General features: G+C 40.0%; 1 protein-coding gene and 1 long non-coding RNA gene across 5 annotated transcripts in view; one reads left to right on the forward strand and one right to left on the reverse strand.

Annotated features, from left to right (window-relative positions):
- The window catches only part of MACROD2 (mono-ADP ribosylhydrolase 2), a 981,328-nt gene that overhangs the window by 701,306 nt on the left and 263,652 nt on the right, over positions 1–16,370 (forward strand). The window lies entirely within an intron of this gene.
- LOC310841211 lies at positions 1,089–2,473 on the reverse strand. Its single transcript, XR_014562408.1, has 2 exons — positions 1,739–2,473; positions 1,089–1,363 (listed from the first exon to the last, which is right to left on the reverse strand). It is a non-coding gene; the product is annotated as an uncharacterized lncRNA (long non-coding RNA).

Below are 16,370 nucleotides of genomic sequence, written 5' to 3' on the forward strand. Positions count from 1 at the left end.
ATCAAAATGTTCATGAAAATTCCCTACTTTCAGCTTAGTCCTAATAAAAAAATAAATGTTGAAAAATAAACTGGTTTGCTGTTATTTCCAAAGCATATGTATACTACAGATGTGGAAATAAATGATTTCTTACTTGCCATCAAGCTTTTGTTTATGTACAGCTTTAAAGAGGCTAACTTCTTATCTTCAAGTATTGGGAAAATGAACAATTAGAACGGAATCTGCCAAAATCTGTAATTTCAGGCATGCTGTCTGTGTATATGGAAAGCAAAGAGCTTACTGTAAATGAATAGCAGCTGTTTAAACATGTGTTTAGCCAAGGCGATGTCAAAATGCTTTGAAGTAAACAGCCTTTCCCTGCTACAAATACAGACGAAAGGGGTTTTAAATATCTGGAGATGGTTTAGTTTCTGAAAACAGCCTTAACATTGTCGTATTTTGTATTTTCCATGAGATTACTATAAAAGCTCCACTGCCTCAGAAGGGGTAATCTGATTTTTCAGCACTGTTTCAGCATAATGGCTTCCAATCAGGCTGGAGGCAGGTTTGAGTGATCCCTTCAGCTGTGGCCTAGCAGCTGCAGTAGATTCCTATGAGCCATCATTTTAAATTTCTCATTATTATTGTTGTTTCTATCAATAATATGTAGCACTAATTGATTGTTTCAAAGGGTCAAAATATTTCAGATTTGTGAAATGCATGCAGCCAGGGGGGTTGGGAAATGAAACTTTAAAGTGAAACGTATTTTGTAAAAGAGTACTGCAGTCCTAAGTATTCTAAGCTACAGAACATATATTTGATGGGCATATTATGCTGTACACCTACGTTCCATTTATGAAGTTATTCTTATTCTTATTAATTACCCACCCCTCACCCTAACATCCCATGGCAGGTTGCAACGTTAACACATAATTTTAAAACATCTTAGAATCACCAAAAATAGGGCAGGTTCTTAAATGTTTACACAACAACTTCTGCTACCCTACAAGATTTGAAAATAAAAAGTAACAACAACAAAAATGTAGCCTTCTGTCTCACTCTTGAAACCGCTGCACCAACCCACTAATTTCCAGAAAAGCAATCTGGAGTTAAGATTCGAACATGGTAGGATGGTAGCTCAGCTTTAATACCCATAACCTGCTGTCCAAAGAGGAGCCATTGGCAGACCAGAACATCTGGTGACCTTGCTGGCAATTGACATTTAGCTGGACTGCACAACCCTTGCAAAGGACGATAAGAGTTTGGGGCTTCGCCAACAAAAAGATAACACATTTGAAAATCTTTCACTAGTGACGAAGTTGGCTGTTCTGTTCTTTTGTGGTCCATTTATATAGAAGAAGTGCTGTCACTCAGCCTTGACAGTCTATAAAGAGACAAAAAGCAACTTTTGGAGAGTGCTTAGAAAATAATTATTAATGGAACAAGAATCTGGACAAGCTTTAGGAAGCAATCATGTTATAAGTACAACACTGAAACTCAGTATCTACCAAGGCAAAAATAATATCTTAGGTGATTGGTGTGCTAAGTATACAATTGTTGTGTAGTTAAACAAACAAGTGCATAAGCTCTCTAAATAAAAGCTATAGATTCCATCCTAAGTTAAGTTAGGATAATTGCCCAACATTGAACTGTTCCTCTTTTCTCCATCAGCTCCCCACATCCCGTTCTGCATTGCTCAAAGCCCTCCGCAGATAATTTTCAGCCATACAGTAAGGGACAGAGAGGTTGAGAAACTTACTGTGAATTTCCGTAAGTTAACTTCTCTCAGGCTCCAAGACCATCTCTCCCAGTTTGTACAAATTCAAACTTATGGGGTGCCTCTTGCAAATGTGCTCATTGAAATTAGCTTCAAATGAGAATTTTAGCAGAACAAAACCAAAATATGCCCCCTTTGAGACATGAAACTACCATGAGTATCCATCTGAGGGATGTACTTCCAAGGAGTGGCTACTTTCTAGCTGCTATTGCCTGCCATTCAAGTGGCTATAGGCTATGATCAGTGCAAACTGGAGATTTTTCCGTCCCCATTGTTCCTGCAGTTCCCCACAGCCATGAACACACACTTCTTTGAATGAGGGAATCCTTCAGAGCACAATCTGGGACAGTGCCACACACGGGGCCTTCTGCCAGTGGTGTTGCCAAACTTACTGAGAGGGTAAGGAGTTCCTGAAAAGGTTGCCATAGTGTGGACACAGTGGGAAGGGAACTGGATTGGCTTCACTGCTGTACTTGCATTGTGCTGACCTTCCTGCCACCTCTCCCCCCACCCCCAGTAAGTACAACAAAGCTGCTGATAGGAGGCTAGGTGCCTGACAGTTCCCCCTTAATTGAGAAATACAGTGATATAAATAAAAATACAACACGTCTTGCCACAGTGGGAAAGACTGTGATCAGGGGATCTGTGTGCCTGCTACCTCTGCTGTCCAGGTACCAACTGTTGATGTGAAAGTTCAAGGCCCCTTACCTCCCTTCTTAGCGTTTAAACCAGACTTGGTCCTTCAGATGGAAGGCTGCCTTTGATATCCCCTCAGATAGAGGGCCGTCCTCTGGAAAGTAGGACACATCTCCACCCTAAAGCAGAGACTCGCTCCTCAAGCGCACACGGAAGTGCACATAATTCCAATACCTTTTGTATCCCAGCTGTTATTTCCAGCTGTTGCTACTCACAATTTCAGGACCCGAAGAAGGAATAGGCCTGATTATCTAAAACAGGGGGGGTTCTCCAGGGTCATTTGAAAGAACCTACACTGGATCTAGAAGAATTACATAGTGGAAATATATAATTATAGAGAATTATATATGAACAACTACTGCTGAAAAATCTGGTCAGCTTATGGCACTAAGCAGAAAAATCGTTGCCCTAGCAATTCCTGACTATTTCATATAATGCTGGATCTTTATTCCTTCTCCTGTATTGTGTCATATTTAAATCCCCCCTTTTTCTTGGTGTTTTCTTCTTTTGTGCCAGTGGAGTCAAAATTATAGGTGTGCCCTTGCGTTCAAGATATGTGAGAGTCCCCAAACAACTCAGGACCTGTTCTGTTTGTTGGTCATACCATTGCGGCTCTGGCCTATTTAACTGTTGGCAGTGGGTGACCTTTCTATTTAAACTAGCGGCTGCTGTACAGAAGAGTGATTAAATTTGCAAGTCTCTTGAGGAGACTTATCCAGATGTCAAGTAACTTTGGGGGTTGTGCACACCAGCTAAGCTACAGTGGGGACTGCTAAATTGCACTAAACAGATGGGGAGTGTGATAACTGTTTGAAATGGCAGTTAGAATTTCCTGGAATTAATGCACTGTATAGAAGTTGAAACTCTAGGATCCCATTTTTTTTTTACTATTTAGATAGTTTTTAATACAGTAGCTTGGCAATCTACCTCTAAAACCAGAAGGAATTACTGCTTAGCACCTATTGCAGGTAGCCTAATGGCACACAAGTGTTTCATGATAGAGTTCTCGGACCCAAGTCTCTTAATGCACAATCACAGCTTAAGGAATATGCAACTGAAGCTGAAACAAGTATTAGGCCTTTGGCTTACAGTACTGTTTAATGCAGGAACAGAGAATCTGTCGCCCTCCAAATGTTGTTGGGCTCCAGTTCTCATCAGCTTTAGCAAGCATGGCCAATCATCAGGGGTGATGGACAGCCGACCCTAACCCATCCCTGATCTCATGTGTTGTTGTTGTTTTTATTAAGTACCATATTATTTGCTCTATAAGACTCACTTTTTCCCTCCTTAAAAGTAAGGGGAAATGTGTGTGCGTCTTATGGAGGGAATGCAGGCTGTGCAGCTATCCCAGAAGCCAGAACAGCAAGAGGGATTGCTGCTTTCACTGTGCAGTGATCCCTCTTGCTGTTCTGGCTTGTGAGATTCAGAATATTTTTTTTACGCGTTTTCCTCCTCCAAAAACTAGGTGCGTCTTGTGGTCTGGTGCGTCTTATAGAGCAAAAAATATGGCATTTCTTGGAAATTGCCCCTCTTAGGGCAGTTCCAAAAGTTTGCCATTTTTTTTATTCCTGAGGTAAAAGTAAAGCTTTGGAACAGTACAGTACTGGGGCAGGGTAGGGCAGGTGTCTTAAACCTTCAGCAGAAAAGCTGTGGCACCTCCCCCCCCCCTATTTCAATCACAGTTTGTCGAAATGTTACAATAGCTTTGGAGGACGTGCTCCAAATCCCACCACCCTCTGAAGCAAAGTGAGTGATGGCAAGAGACAAGGGGTGGTAGTCAACTAATTTTTATTCAGAGTAGACTCACTGGAATTATTAATAAGCATGACTAAGTTAGGGCTACAGCTTACAATGGGTCTACTCTGAATACCTACCAAGGCTTTTTTATTACGGGATCCCATTGGCTGCTGTCTTTGCTTTTTCAGTGCCCAATGGAAACATTTTTATTTGCCCAGGTCTTTCAGTGTGTTTATGGTTTTGCTTTCTGCTTCTGTGTCTTAGTGTGCTAGTTTAGGAGTATTGTTTTAATTATCATTTTACCATTTTATTGTATGCTGCTGTGAGAGCATTTGCTGAAGAGGAGCTTATAACATCTTCAAACAAGGCAGCAAACCTATTTCAGTTACTATACCATAATTTGTGTTTGTTACAGACTTTACTTGAGGTGAATTCTCCAAACCCTTTTTTCCTCCCTCAGGTGACTGCAGAAAGTCACCTTGTGGCAAAAAAGTGAGTTTGTCTGAATGAAACATTAGATTGACTTTTCAGGAAGTGACAAAAAGTAATGTAGCTGCTTCTCGCATACTTTCCTCTCACTGATGGAAAGCCAGGATATTGATCATGTTATATTACTGACTCTGTATTCATAACTGTGTGCTGCAAAAAGCATGGTCCTGTTTCCCCCCCACTACAATTCACTTTGAAAGTAATAGAATTTCTGACTAGTAATCAGATATATTTGGAAGGATTTCTTCCAAAGAAATGCACACCATATCAAAATATGTTTTAGATTTCGTGGAACATTCCAGATACGCGCGTTGCTCACTGACAAGTGAATAACATGCCATTCAGTTCCCCCCTCCCGAAATGTGCCTTGCTGTGAGGACAGATTGCTCAGTGGTTTCCTAAACTCTATGACTTTGAACATGACTAATGTGGTTGAAAGACAACCACACAGCTCCACATTTAACTGATGTTTTCACATATGAATATCAAGATGTTTCTTTTCATAGGTGCATGGGTGCATTATTCACCAGGTCAAAGCTTGTGTATGTCAGCCATAGTGCCTAGGGAATATCAGGGTACTGTCATGCTTATTGTTGAGCAAGGAAGTACCTACCGAAGCAGAATAGAGTGTTTTTTTATCCACATATCTAGGTTTCCCCCTAAAGCTGAAATCTCTTCACAGTTCTTCATGAACATTGTTGGCAATGGCCATAATACTTCACATTTCCAGCAAATTTAAGCAGTTCTTGCAAAAAAAGTTCACATTTATTTATATTGTCTTCAGTGACATTATCCCAACCATAAATTTGATAAGCTTTCTGGCATTACCCTTTTCACCGCATGATCCCTGGCAATGCAAATTTGAGATTGTTTAACTGTGTTTCATCATTTGTTTTCTAACTTTGACTTTCTACTGTGAGCAACAACAAAAAAAGCGCAATAAGCTACATATACATTAATACAAGAATGTATTAATTTCTTGCAGCTCTCCCATGTTTTCCTGGCTGAAGTGAAGGCAATTCTGGTCCATAAGATACCTTCTTTCTGTGATTGGTGACATTTACATCCTTGATTTTTCTTCATTGCTAACATTTCATTAATTCTCTTTTCTCACCTCTGTGTTAGGAATTAGTCAGAGGTCAAGCATGAGTGTACAGTGATATCCAGATTGCTGGGTGTTATGTACCTCTGCAGTGATTTGTGATGCACTGTGGAATTTTGGAAGGAACCACTGGCAGAGGAAGGGGGGTGTGGTAGGTGCGGTCTACCCCGGGTGTCATACCTGAGGGGCGTGACATCACCGTTCCCCCCCCCCCAGGATGCTCGCCCCTGTGGGTGGCTAGCCCCGCCCCCATGGGCGGCTAGCACTACCCCCAGGTGCCAGAGCAGCTAGCTATGCCTCTGGAAGGAACCTTATTATTATTATAACCTGTGAAGGAACCTTATTATAACCTGGGAGCCTACATGCAAGGGGAAATTCTTGGATGCATATTTGCAGAGCTAGCCCTGCCCTGTCATGCAGGAAGGTGAAGTTGCCTGATTCAGGTGGCATAGACTCACGCAGCTGCAGAAGTATGCAATTTATCATACGGCTAGGTAAAATACAAATGTGCGTAGTGATAAGAATCTTGCTTGATGTGATCTTGCCTTGAAGAAACTCATTGTTACTTCCATCAAGAAAGATTACTGTGATGGACTCTACAGGGGAAAACCATGCACATCAGAATAGATTTTCAGTAAGCGTTTGAAATGATTGTGTCTCTAGCAGGGCTGCTTGTGAAAACTTGATCTCTTCATAAAAAGAAGGTTACATCTTTTTTCTGATTTTAATTATTTTAGATATCTTTGAACAGCTTTAATAAATGTCTGGTAGTATTTACTGGTCATATTTGTGTTGTCTAATAATGCAGCAGTTGTTTTTTTATTTTATTTTTAAAAATGACTGAAATGCTGCCAAAAGTTTTGTTCTTTGTAAATATTTATTCATTATGACAAAACCCTACACTCTCAAGTCTTTGCACCTCATTTAGAGCAAAAGTGTTGGGTTTAAATCAACGTAATGGCACACCAAATGGTATTAAATGTGATGGCATTCATTAGAAATGTTAAGCAGAATGACTAGAATAGCAACTGTCAATCTTTATTCAGAATTGCAGAACCATTTTGAAAAGGCTTTTAGCAAAAAGGGGGGGAAAGATTTAATTTCTGATTAGATTGAAAGAGATATATATAGATACTAGCTATGATTCACAGCAGTATATGTACACAGCCCAAGAAAAGTATTTCTCCCTTTGATTGATGGTGACAAAATCAGTTCAGGCACACTGAAAGGAAGAGGTCAATTCTCCATCCTAGAATATAAACATTGCTTTACAATGTTGTTTTTGTGTTTTGTTACAAACAAAAAATCCAACATTGAGATTCCCAAATTATATCAAGAAAGGTTGCCAGATTTCAAAAGGTGAAAATCCAGGCGGAAAAGTTTTGCCGAGAAATTGGAGGGTTTTTAGCATAGCTGTCAACGTTTTCCTTTTTTTAAAGGAAATCCCCTTATTCCGAATAGGATTCCTCGCAAGAAAAGGGAAAAGTTGACAGCTATGGATTTGAGCTCTTTTTGTGGGAAACTGGCAAAAACAACATTGCCATTTTGCCAATTTCCACCCAGACACTGTTTTCAACTGCAGTATTCCAGTTATGTCCAGGAAATTCCGGACGTATGGCAACCCTAATTAAGCTAAGTTTCTTTGACTCTCTAACAAAATGGTTGGTGCAAGTATCAAGCCAGTTATTCAAATTTTATGGCATGTTGAAAGTTATCATCATTTATTTATTGTCATTATTATTTTACAAAAAGTAAACTCAAAGCTATTTATGGACTGATGGGAATTATCCAACAGTATCTGGAGGGCCACAGGTTCTCCACCCCAATTTATTCCAGTGACTGAAAACAGAATTAAATGTTTGCTTTAAACCATGAGAGTTCCATTCCAACAAGTAATTTCCTCACTTTGAGAACAGCTTCAAAGAAGAAGAAAAACAAGAATCCTTGAACCATAATGTACGCCAGTATCTTTGCCTATGAATGGCCTTAATTCAGATGAAACTCATTAAATTCTTTTCTCCTTAATAGTTTGTGAAGCTGAGTTAACCAAGAGTTATTACACCAAGAACCATGGGAAGCTAGCTCCTCTAAATATAATTTAAGTAATCTTGAATTGTCTGTGAACTGCAATCTCAACCTGTAATTTAACATAATAAACCTATTTTAGTTGACATGAAGAATTATCAGCTTCCAGAACTGTTGACAGAAATAAAAAGAAATTTTCTCAGGAACTTTTGGACTTTTTTGATCCCTAATAAAGTTAACTTTCCCAAAACAGTCCTGGGCTCCTTTGGGAGAAAAGGTGGTATGTAACTCAAAAACAAACCAAAAAACACAAAAACAAAAACCTGGCACTGTGTGACAATTGGATAGAATATATAGACTTCAGAAACTCTTTGAGCTGAATATATCAATTTTCCCCTTACCTTTTTAAAAACGAAAACAAAACAGGCAATTGTCTTAGCGCTGGTAAGAATATTGAACCTATACAGTATGTTGTGTGTGTGTCGTGTGTGTGTGTGTGTGTGTGTGTGTATTCTGTGCCTTCTGATCTCTGCTGGTAGATTACAAAATGGAGACCACATAAAATTGAGTCAACTTGGTAAATTGAGTTGACATCTAGTTATAGCACGGTGGTTTATCCCTGAATACCATAATCTTCATTTTGGCATAATTAATGACAATATGTTATGGCAAACAAGAATTGCCATTTTTCTTAACCAACTGTTTTGACCTTAGTTAATTTTGTGCCAATAGGATCATGCTGCCTCTTTACAGCAGAACGAGATAATTTATGATCCTTGATTTTAAATGGAAAGAAACAGTTCCCCTTCAGCGCAGAAAGAGATAATGGATGTAAAACTTGTCCTTTTTTGTTGCCAATTATGAAGTATTAAGGTAATTTCAGATTAACATTCTAGGACAGTCTGTCCTCTAGAGTGTATTTCTTAATTCCAGGAGACAATCTGTGTAATGGCAGCACAGGTCAGCTGTTGTGAAAATTGCAATTAGGATTACAGAAAGGGCAAAGGGGGCTAGGATCATGGGTCATGGTCATGGATTTATTCAGGTATTGGTGACTACCAAAACTAAGTAACTTGAACCTGTATTTGAGTACTTCCTTCTCTCCCCCATCTCCACCCATTTTCCTTTTAAGTTTTGTATTTTTAGATTGTGAACCTGAGGGCAGGGGCTATCTTTTTCTTTCTTTCATTGTAATCCTCTTTGGGAGCTTCTTCTGACTGAAGAGCGAGATTTCAGATTCTTTAAAGAAACAAATACAGTCTATGACCTTGAGAAAGTCATCATCTCTCACTCTCGCCTACCTTGCTGATTTATATATGGTTTGCTTCTCTCTTGAAAGACACCCAAGACAGTGTACGATATTGAAACCAACACTGTAGCTACAGCTGCAGTCCTGTACGCACTTACATGGCAATAAATTCCACTGAACCAAACAGGACTTATTTCTGAGTAGATATAGTATGGCACTATAAAATTATGTTACTGCTGAAATCTTGTACAGAGCTTCTTGCAGGAAGGATGAAATGCAAATTTAACCAACTGTCTGCTTTAGTTTAGGGAGGACAACCCTCTATTTGAAGGGCTTTTGATCCAAATCCAGTTTAAAAATAAAGAACCATAACAAACAGGATCAGGGTCCTTGAAATTGACTATCAACAGTAAGCAGACTAAGTAGGCCCTAAGGTCACCTGCATACAGTCATTCCTAACTGTGGTGAGAGGCACTTTTTTCTATTTAAATCATGACAATTGTTTCTAACCCTGCATCTATACCCTTTTAAATAGCATATGCGAGCTTTATGCAAATCTGTGCTGCCCTTCTTTTGATGATTATCTAATAATAATAATAATAATAATAATAATAATAATAATAATAACAATAATAATAATATGATACCAGACTCTACCTCTCCTTTAAATGGGAACAAGTGAAGGCAGTGAATGCCCTGTGTGAGTCTGGAGGTGGTTGGAGGATGGATGGCAGTTAATGGATTGAGGTTGGATCCTGGCAAGACAAAGGGGGTCAGATGGCAGGTGGGTGTGGAGGAGCCCCTGGTACTGAATGGAGAAAGCGTACCCCTGAAGGACCAGGTGCACAGCCTAGAAGTCATTTTGGACTTAACAGCTGTCCATGGAGGCACAGGTCAATTTTGTGTCCAGGGCAGCTGTCTATCAGCTCCATCTGGTATGCCAGCTGAGACCATATCTGCCTATGCACTGTCTCACCGGAGTGGTACATGTTCTGGGTATCTCCCGCTTGGACTACTGCAATGCACTTTAAGTGGGGCTACCTTTAAAAATAGTGACTCAGAAATTACAAATAATCCAGAATGTGACAGCTAGACTGCTGACTAGGAGCTGCATCTGGAACCATATAACAGTGGTCCTAAAGAATCTATGCTGGCTCCCAGTATATTCTGAGCACAATTCAAAGTGTTGGTGTTGACCTTTAAAGCCCTAAACAGTCACAGCCCTGTACGGTGGTACCTCAGGTTACAGATGCTTCAGGTAACAGACACTTCAGGTTACAGACTCCGCTAACCCAGAAATAGTACCTCGGGTTAAGAACTTTGCTTCAGGATGAGAACAGAAATCGCATACTGGTGGCGCAGCGGCAGCGGGAGGCCCCATTAGCTAAAGTGGTACCTCAGGTTAAGAACAGTTTCAGGTTAACAAATTAAGTTCTTAACCTGAGGTACTACTGTATACCTGAAAGGGCGTCTCCACCTCCATCGTCGTCCAGTCACTGAGGTCCAGCTCCGAGGGCCTTCTGGCGGTCCCCTAGCTGTGAGAAGTGAAGCTACAGGGAACCAGGCAGAGGGCCATCTCGGCAGTGGCACTCTCCCTTTGGAACGCCTCCATCATATGTCAAGGAGATAAATAACTATACAACATTTAGAAGATAACTGAAGGCAGCCCTGTATAGGGACGTTTTTAATGTTTGATGTTTTATTGTGTTTTTGTATGTGTTGGAAGCTGCCCAGAGTGGCTGGGGCAACCCAGCCAGATGGGTTGGGTAATAACAATAACAATAATTACTATAGCTTTCCTATTCTTTCACAGTGTAGAAATGGCCTCCCTATTGCCTTAGAGATCAGGCATCCTGTTGGCCATTGTAACAATAAGATGCTGGACTAGATTGGCCATTGGCTTAATCCAGCTGGCTCTTCTTATTTTATTATGCTAGGAATCTGCTCTGCTGCAACCTCTCTCTTCCTTTTCCTTTCTTGGAAAAGACAAAATGTAGTTGGGGCATCTGTAGTGCCCTTGTTGACCTTACGCAGTAGCTTCACATTATCTGTGGTCAATATCTAGTCACCTTAATACTAATAATTACAGAAGTTAAATTGAAATCCATTTTATTTTAATTAATGATTTCCATTGCTCTCAGAGTAAAATCAATATTGCTGTCTCCCCACCACTTTGTGTAAGAACTTCAGCAGTGCCTTGGCCATGGAATCCACAGTGCAATTTCTTTTTTAAAAAGTTTTTCCCCCATTAAAAACATTTAATTGAATTACTTTAACATATACCTTGTAAATTGTTTGGCATTGTGAAAGCTCATTTAAAAAGCTGGGTGCCTTTAAGATGCATGGTTATTTAAGGATCAGACACAGTGCAGGCAATGTAATAAATGATGTTTATGGATATGCGAATGCTTAACTGTGTGAGTTTCAAGGAAAGTGCAACAAGAGTTTAGCAGAGAAATATTTCACTTCCGGCAATACCAACTGCATATTGCAGATGGACATTTGCAATTTATCCAGGAGACATTTTCATAAGCCCAGATGTAGCAATTTAGGTCCCACAGAGGTCAACAGAGCTCACTCTCATGACTAGATTTATGTTGGGCTTTGTTTTGATTGTGAAAAATCCCAATACATTCATGAAGCATGTTTGTGAATCTTTGATGCACAAGCTAGATAGGTTCCATTACTGATGCCTTTACAGTGGTGCCTCGCAAGACGAAATTAATTCGTTCCGTGAGTTTTTTCGTCTAGCGAATTTTTCGTCTTGCGAAGCACGAAATCCCATAGGAATGCATTGAAAATCAATTAATGCGTTCCTATGGTCAAAAAAAGTCCAAACAAAGCCAAATTTGGTACAAGAGTTTATTAACTGTTTATTAACCTCCCCAACTGTTCCCCCAGCCACCCAGCACACAGAAATTCAAACCCAGAAAAATTTTCAAAAAAAACCAACATGGCCCAATGGTCACAAAAAATCAAAAGAATTCCCCACAAGCTCCCAGATTCCTGCAGAAACCCCGCCAACTGTTCCCACAGCCACCCAGCACACAGAAATTCAAACTCAGAATTTTTTTAAAAAACAACCACATGGCCCAATGGTCACAAAAAATAAAAAAAATAAAAAACCCCACAAGTTCCCAGATTCTCTTAACCCCCCCCCCAACACCAAGTCCTTGAATCCCAAACACCCCAACCCAAAATCCAAAAACCCCCAAAAAGTTTTAAAAGTTTAACTTACCAAATGGATGCAAAAGACGTTCTGGAAAAGTTTTGGAAAAGCTTCAAAAATGAGTAAAGTCTGAGAAAAGGCTACCAAACCGCGTGCTAACAGTTGCTCCTCAAAGTCAAGTCGCAACTGCAGCTGTTCAAGCAAAGCACCCTTGGTTTTAACGGTTTTAAGACAAAGGAAACAAAGTCGCAAGACGTTTTCGTCTTGCAAGGCACGCCCATAGGGAAATTCGTCTTGCGAAGCGACGCAAAAACCGAAAAACCCTTTCGTCTAGCGAGTTTTTCGTCTTGCGAGGCATTCGTCTTGCGGGACACCACTGTATTTACATGTGCATCAAATATGGCACTGGAAACATCCCTTTTGGGTACAAAGCCCAATCTCTTCATTTATTTAGTACATTAACTCTTCAGAACAGTGTAAAAATGATAAATATGCATTCTCATGAACAGACTTAATGCTTCTCATAAAACACACAGTTTTTTCCTGGGAACAGACCATGAGAGAAAAGATAGCTAAAACCATTGCTCTTCTTCATATATATTGATTTACTTCAGGCCTATCATAAACAGAGAGCTAAAAACGGCAGGCTGATTTAAAATTGGCCAGATGGCAATGCTAATTAGTTTAATACATGCAAGAAAGTAAAAAAGTTTTGATACAATCATATATGATTCTCTGCATTTCTGTTTGTAGCTTTTTAGAGATGAGTTCGTCGTCCTCTGTATGCAGATAATCATTTTGACTTGGGTTCAGCTATAATATATGACATCTTCTAGAAATGGGCTTCATCTTGTACTGCTTACAGCAGTTTTATCAGCTTTATTGGTTCCTAAGTTTTACTCTGCTCGATATAAAATATGTGCTGAAATGCTGCTATCTTCCAGTTCCCTGTAAACAGTGTATTTTGGAACTGTCAAGCCAGAGTATTTATGTTGCTCTCCATGCTCGTTTATTTAACTTTATGACAGACCCCTGAAGTTTCGGCTAATAAATCAGAAAAGCAGTAACTACTTTTGAAAAGTACAAATCTTTGCAGTTTATTAGTGTTATAATTTACCCAGGCATTTGGTTAATTCCAACGGAATTGTCTTCTTTAAGTTGTACAGCAAGTACATCTTTCTCTTTCAGGTTCCCAGGCATCCCCAGGGAGAGGTAGGAAAGATCTGTGTCCGAAACCCTAGAAAAGTCTCTCCCAGTCAGTGTAGCCAGTAATGAATTTAATGGAACAATGGTCTCACATGGTATAAGCCATAGCAGGCAGAATGGTGTCATCATGTTCACCTGACATCCACTGAGTTGTGGTGCTGCTGCTTATTGGGATGTAGAGAGGGACGGCAAGGCAAGCAGGCAGGCTGGTGCAGTGCAAATGCACTGTCAAGAAGCAGCACACCATGGACTTTCATCAGTGTGTGTCATTTTTTAAAACAAAGCTGCATGACTGTCATACTGGTTGATGTCTTCTAACATTTGCTGCTTGAACCTTTATATCTGCAAAATATTTAGAACACTTAGCATCTCATTAATTTATTTTATTTGAACAAGTATGTTAACTCTGAAACCTTTACATTCAACCATGCTATTCCCCCCCCCCCCATATTTCTATTTAGCGTTTCTGCTGCAAGTAAAAGCCACCATTCTGTCTCGCTTTTAGTGATGTACCTTTTAGAATATTCATTTGATATAGCGCTCCCCCACCATGAGCTAATTTAATCCCGGGGGGAAACTGAAGATCACTTTGCAAATGGATTAAAGCTGAGTAAATAACGGGGTTATTAGACAAAGGGTTGTACTGTTCTGTCAATTTTTGTCACTGCTCCATGCAAGAAAAATATTTAACTGTGCAGCAAATATATTTACTTATGAGCATAATAGCTGGAGGCATTTTGTAGCAATCTGAACGGTGCATTTTGTATTTTTGTGGCTTCTCAGATAATTTGGCTGTTCTTTCCCCACCCCCGCCCACATACTTTCTGAAAGTTTTAACACAAAATTTTTTGACTGTAAAGCTGGAAGGCAATTAAGAAATATGACAGCAACAAAAGTTTCTAAGTAGACGTGCAAAGCTGTATTGGGCTGTTTGGTAATTATCACCATCCATTGACCCACCCCAGAGCTTACACACCATTTACATACTGTGAAAAGTATGCCAGTTTGAAACATCTGAGAGTACCCTCCTCTCTGTGCAAATAGTCATTGAAAAGGGATATATCTGCAAGCTGAGAAGCAGGACTGAGAGTGCTATGCACTGCTTGCTATTACTCAGTTATTTGTCCCATGAGAATTGAAAGGGGAACATGGAGGCCTGTACAATGATGCCTAGGTCTATGGGGTGCCCTCTCATCTTCCATTCCCAGGGTGGATTAACAGTCATTTCCTCTACCCAGAGAACTCTGGGAATTGTAGTTCTGTGAAGGGAACATGTTTATCCTAACAACTCTCTGCACCCTTAAGAAACCAATAGTACCAAGGATTTGGGGGTGGGTTTTTTTGCGATTCAGTTAATGAGTCCTGTGCAAGGACTTCTGCTTGTGCAATGGGGCTTTGCCAGACGCAATGATCCCCCTCTTCTCCCCATGAGTGCTGCTCTGGGGGGTTTTTCTGAACACCCCCCCCAAAAAAAACCCAATTTGGGGTGGGGCACAGAGGAGGAGAGGGGAGATCATGCCATCTGGCAAACTGAAATGCTTGCGCTGATGGAATGATCAGAACAACATCACACTGTATTCCTTCCCAAGATTCTCTGAAGTGATACGACGCAGCTTTAAATGTATAGTGCAGATGGGGCTGAAAATTCTCATGCGGATCTGTGTGCAAACATACAGGTCCCCCTCCATATTCTGTGGTGCTGTGGAAGAGGACTGTACCAGGTGAGCAGCCAGCTAAACGTTTCAGTGATGACTAGATGTGGAAGCAATAATTGTTCAGGCTTGTCTGTCTGCCATTTAGCATTTGCACTCCTAAAAGTGACACCTCATTAATGTTGTATGAAGCTTCACTCTCTGTGCCAGTTTTGAACTGTTCCAAACAATGAACCGAAAAAAATTTACTTATCATATTTTACTGTCAAAAGCCTTTTAAGCAGGCTCTTCTGTTTGTATTACATCAATGTGTCGTGGATGGCTTACCACCACTCTTATCATGATGGGTTTTTAAAAAGAGATCATTTGTTTAAAATAGCACATCTAAGATGAAAGGTATTTAATTTTGCAAGATCTGTCATCTTCAGCCTTCCTGAATGCTGGTAATAATTCACATTATTCATCTTCTAAAAGCCATAAGTCAGGACTTTCTTGCCATCATCTCACCCCCCATTACTAATCCAGTAAATCTTTCCTGCTATAAGTGACCTAAGAAGATGGTAATTAATCTGCTTCAGACTATAATAGTAGAATCAGCAAGCAATGAACAATTTCCTTCAAACATGTTAAATAATAGCATCAGGCTTCAAAGTCACTGGCTTGGATTCTCAAAGAAATCGGCAACTTTCATGTAAAAATCATCATTACCACTGAATTGTTGAGCTAGGAACAATGTTTTCTACTGCTGGAGTCTAATGTTTCAGCATTTGTCACAAAGTACAGCATATGTTGAGAGATTGTTTGTGTTAACAACTGTATGCAACAGAATAAAGTACTGTATGTGAAATTGACAGAAAATAGATTCAAAATGTTTTGAAGAAAAGGTACATTATTTTAACGATTAAGTGTGTTTCAAAGGATTTTAAAGACCGTAGAAGATGGTAATATACCCTCCAAAATGTCTAGACCAAAAACGGGTGCGTATTCTGGGCCATACTCCCGGGCAAGTCATGTGACCCACATGGGTTTGTGGCCCCCTAAAAAATATTGGGGGGTGACATCGCAACGTGAGATTGCAGTACCCCCCATGGGCGCCATGCTCTCGCATGGGAAAACAGAATGACCCAGTTTTCCCAGAACAGTTGAGGGGTATGTAATATATAGTATTATGAGAAAGTTGGTATATAAAATCACTCACTGAGAATGGACTTTATAAGAAGCTGTGACAGGGACGTCTCTGCTGATAAAAAAAATATTGTGGTGTTAAATCATTTAGATGACTTGCCTCT

This window comes from Podarcis gaigeae (assembly GCF_964106915.1).
Source record: "Podarcis gaigeae genome assembly, chromosome: 3".
Classification (NCBI taxonomy): Eukaryota; Metazoa; Chordata; class Lepidosauria; order Squamata; family Lacertidae; genus Podarcis; species Podarcis gaigeae.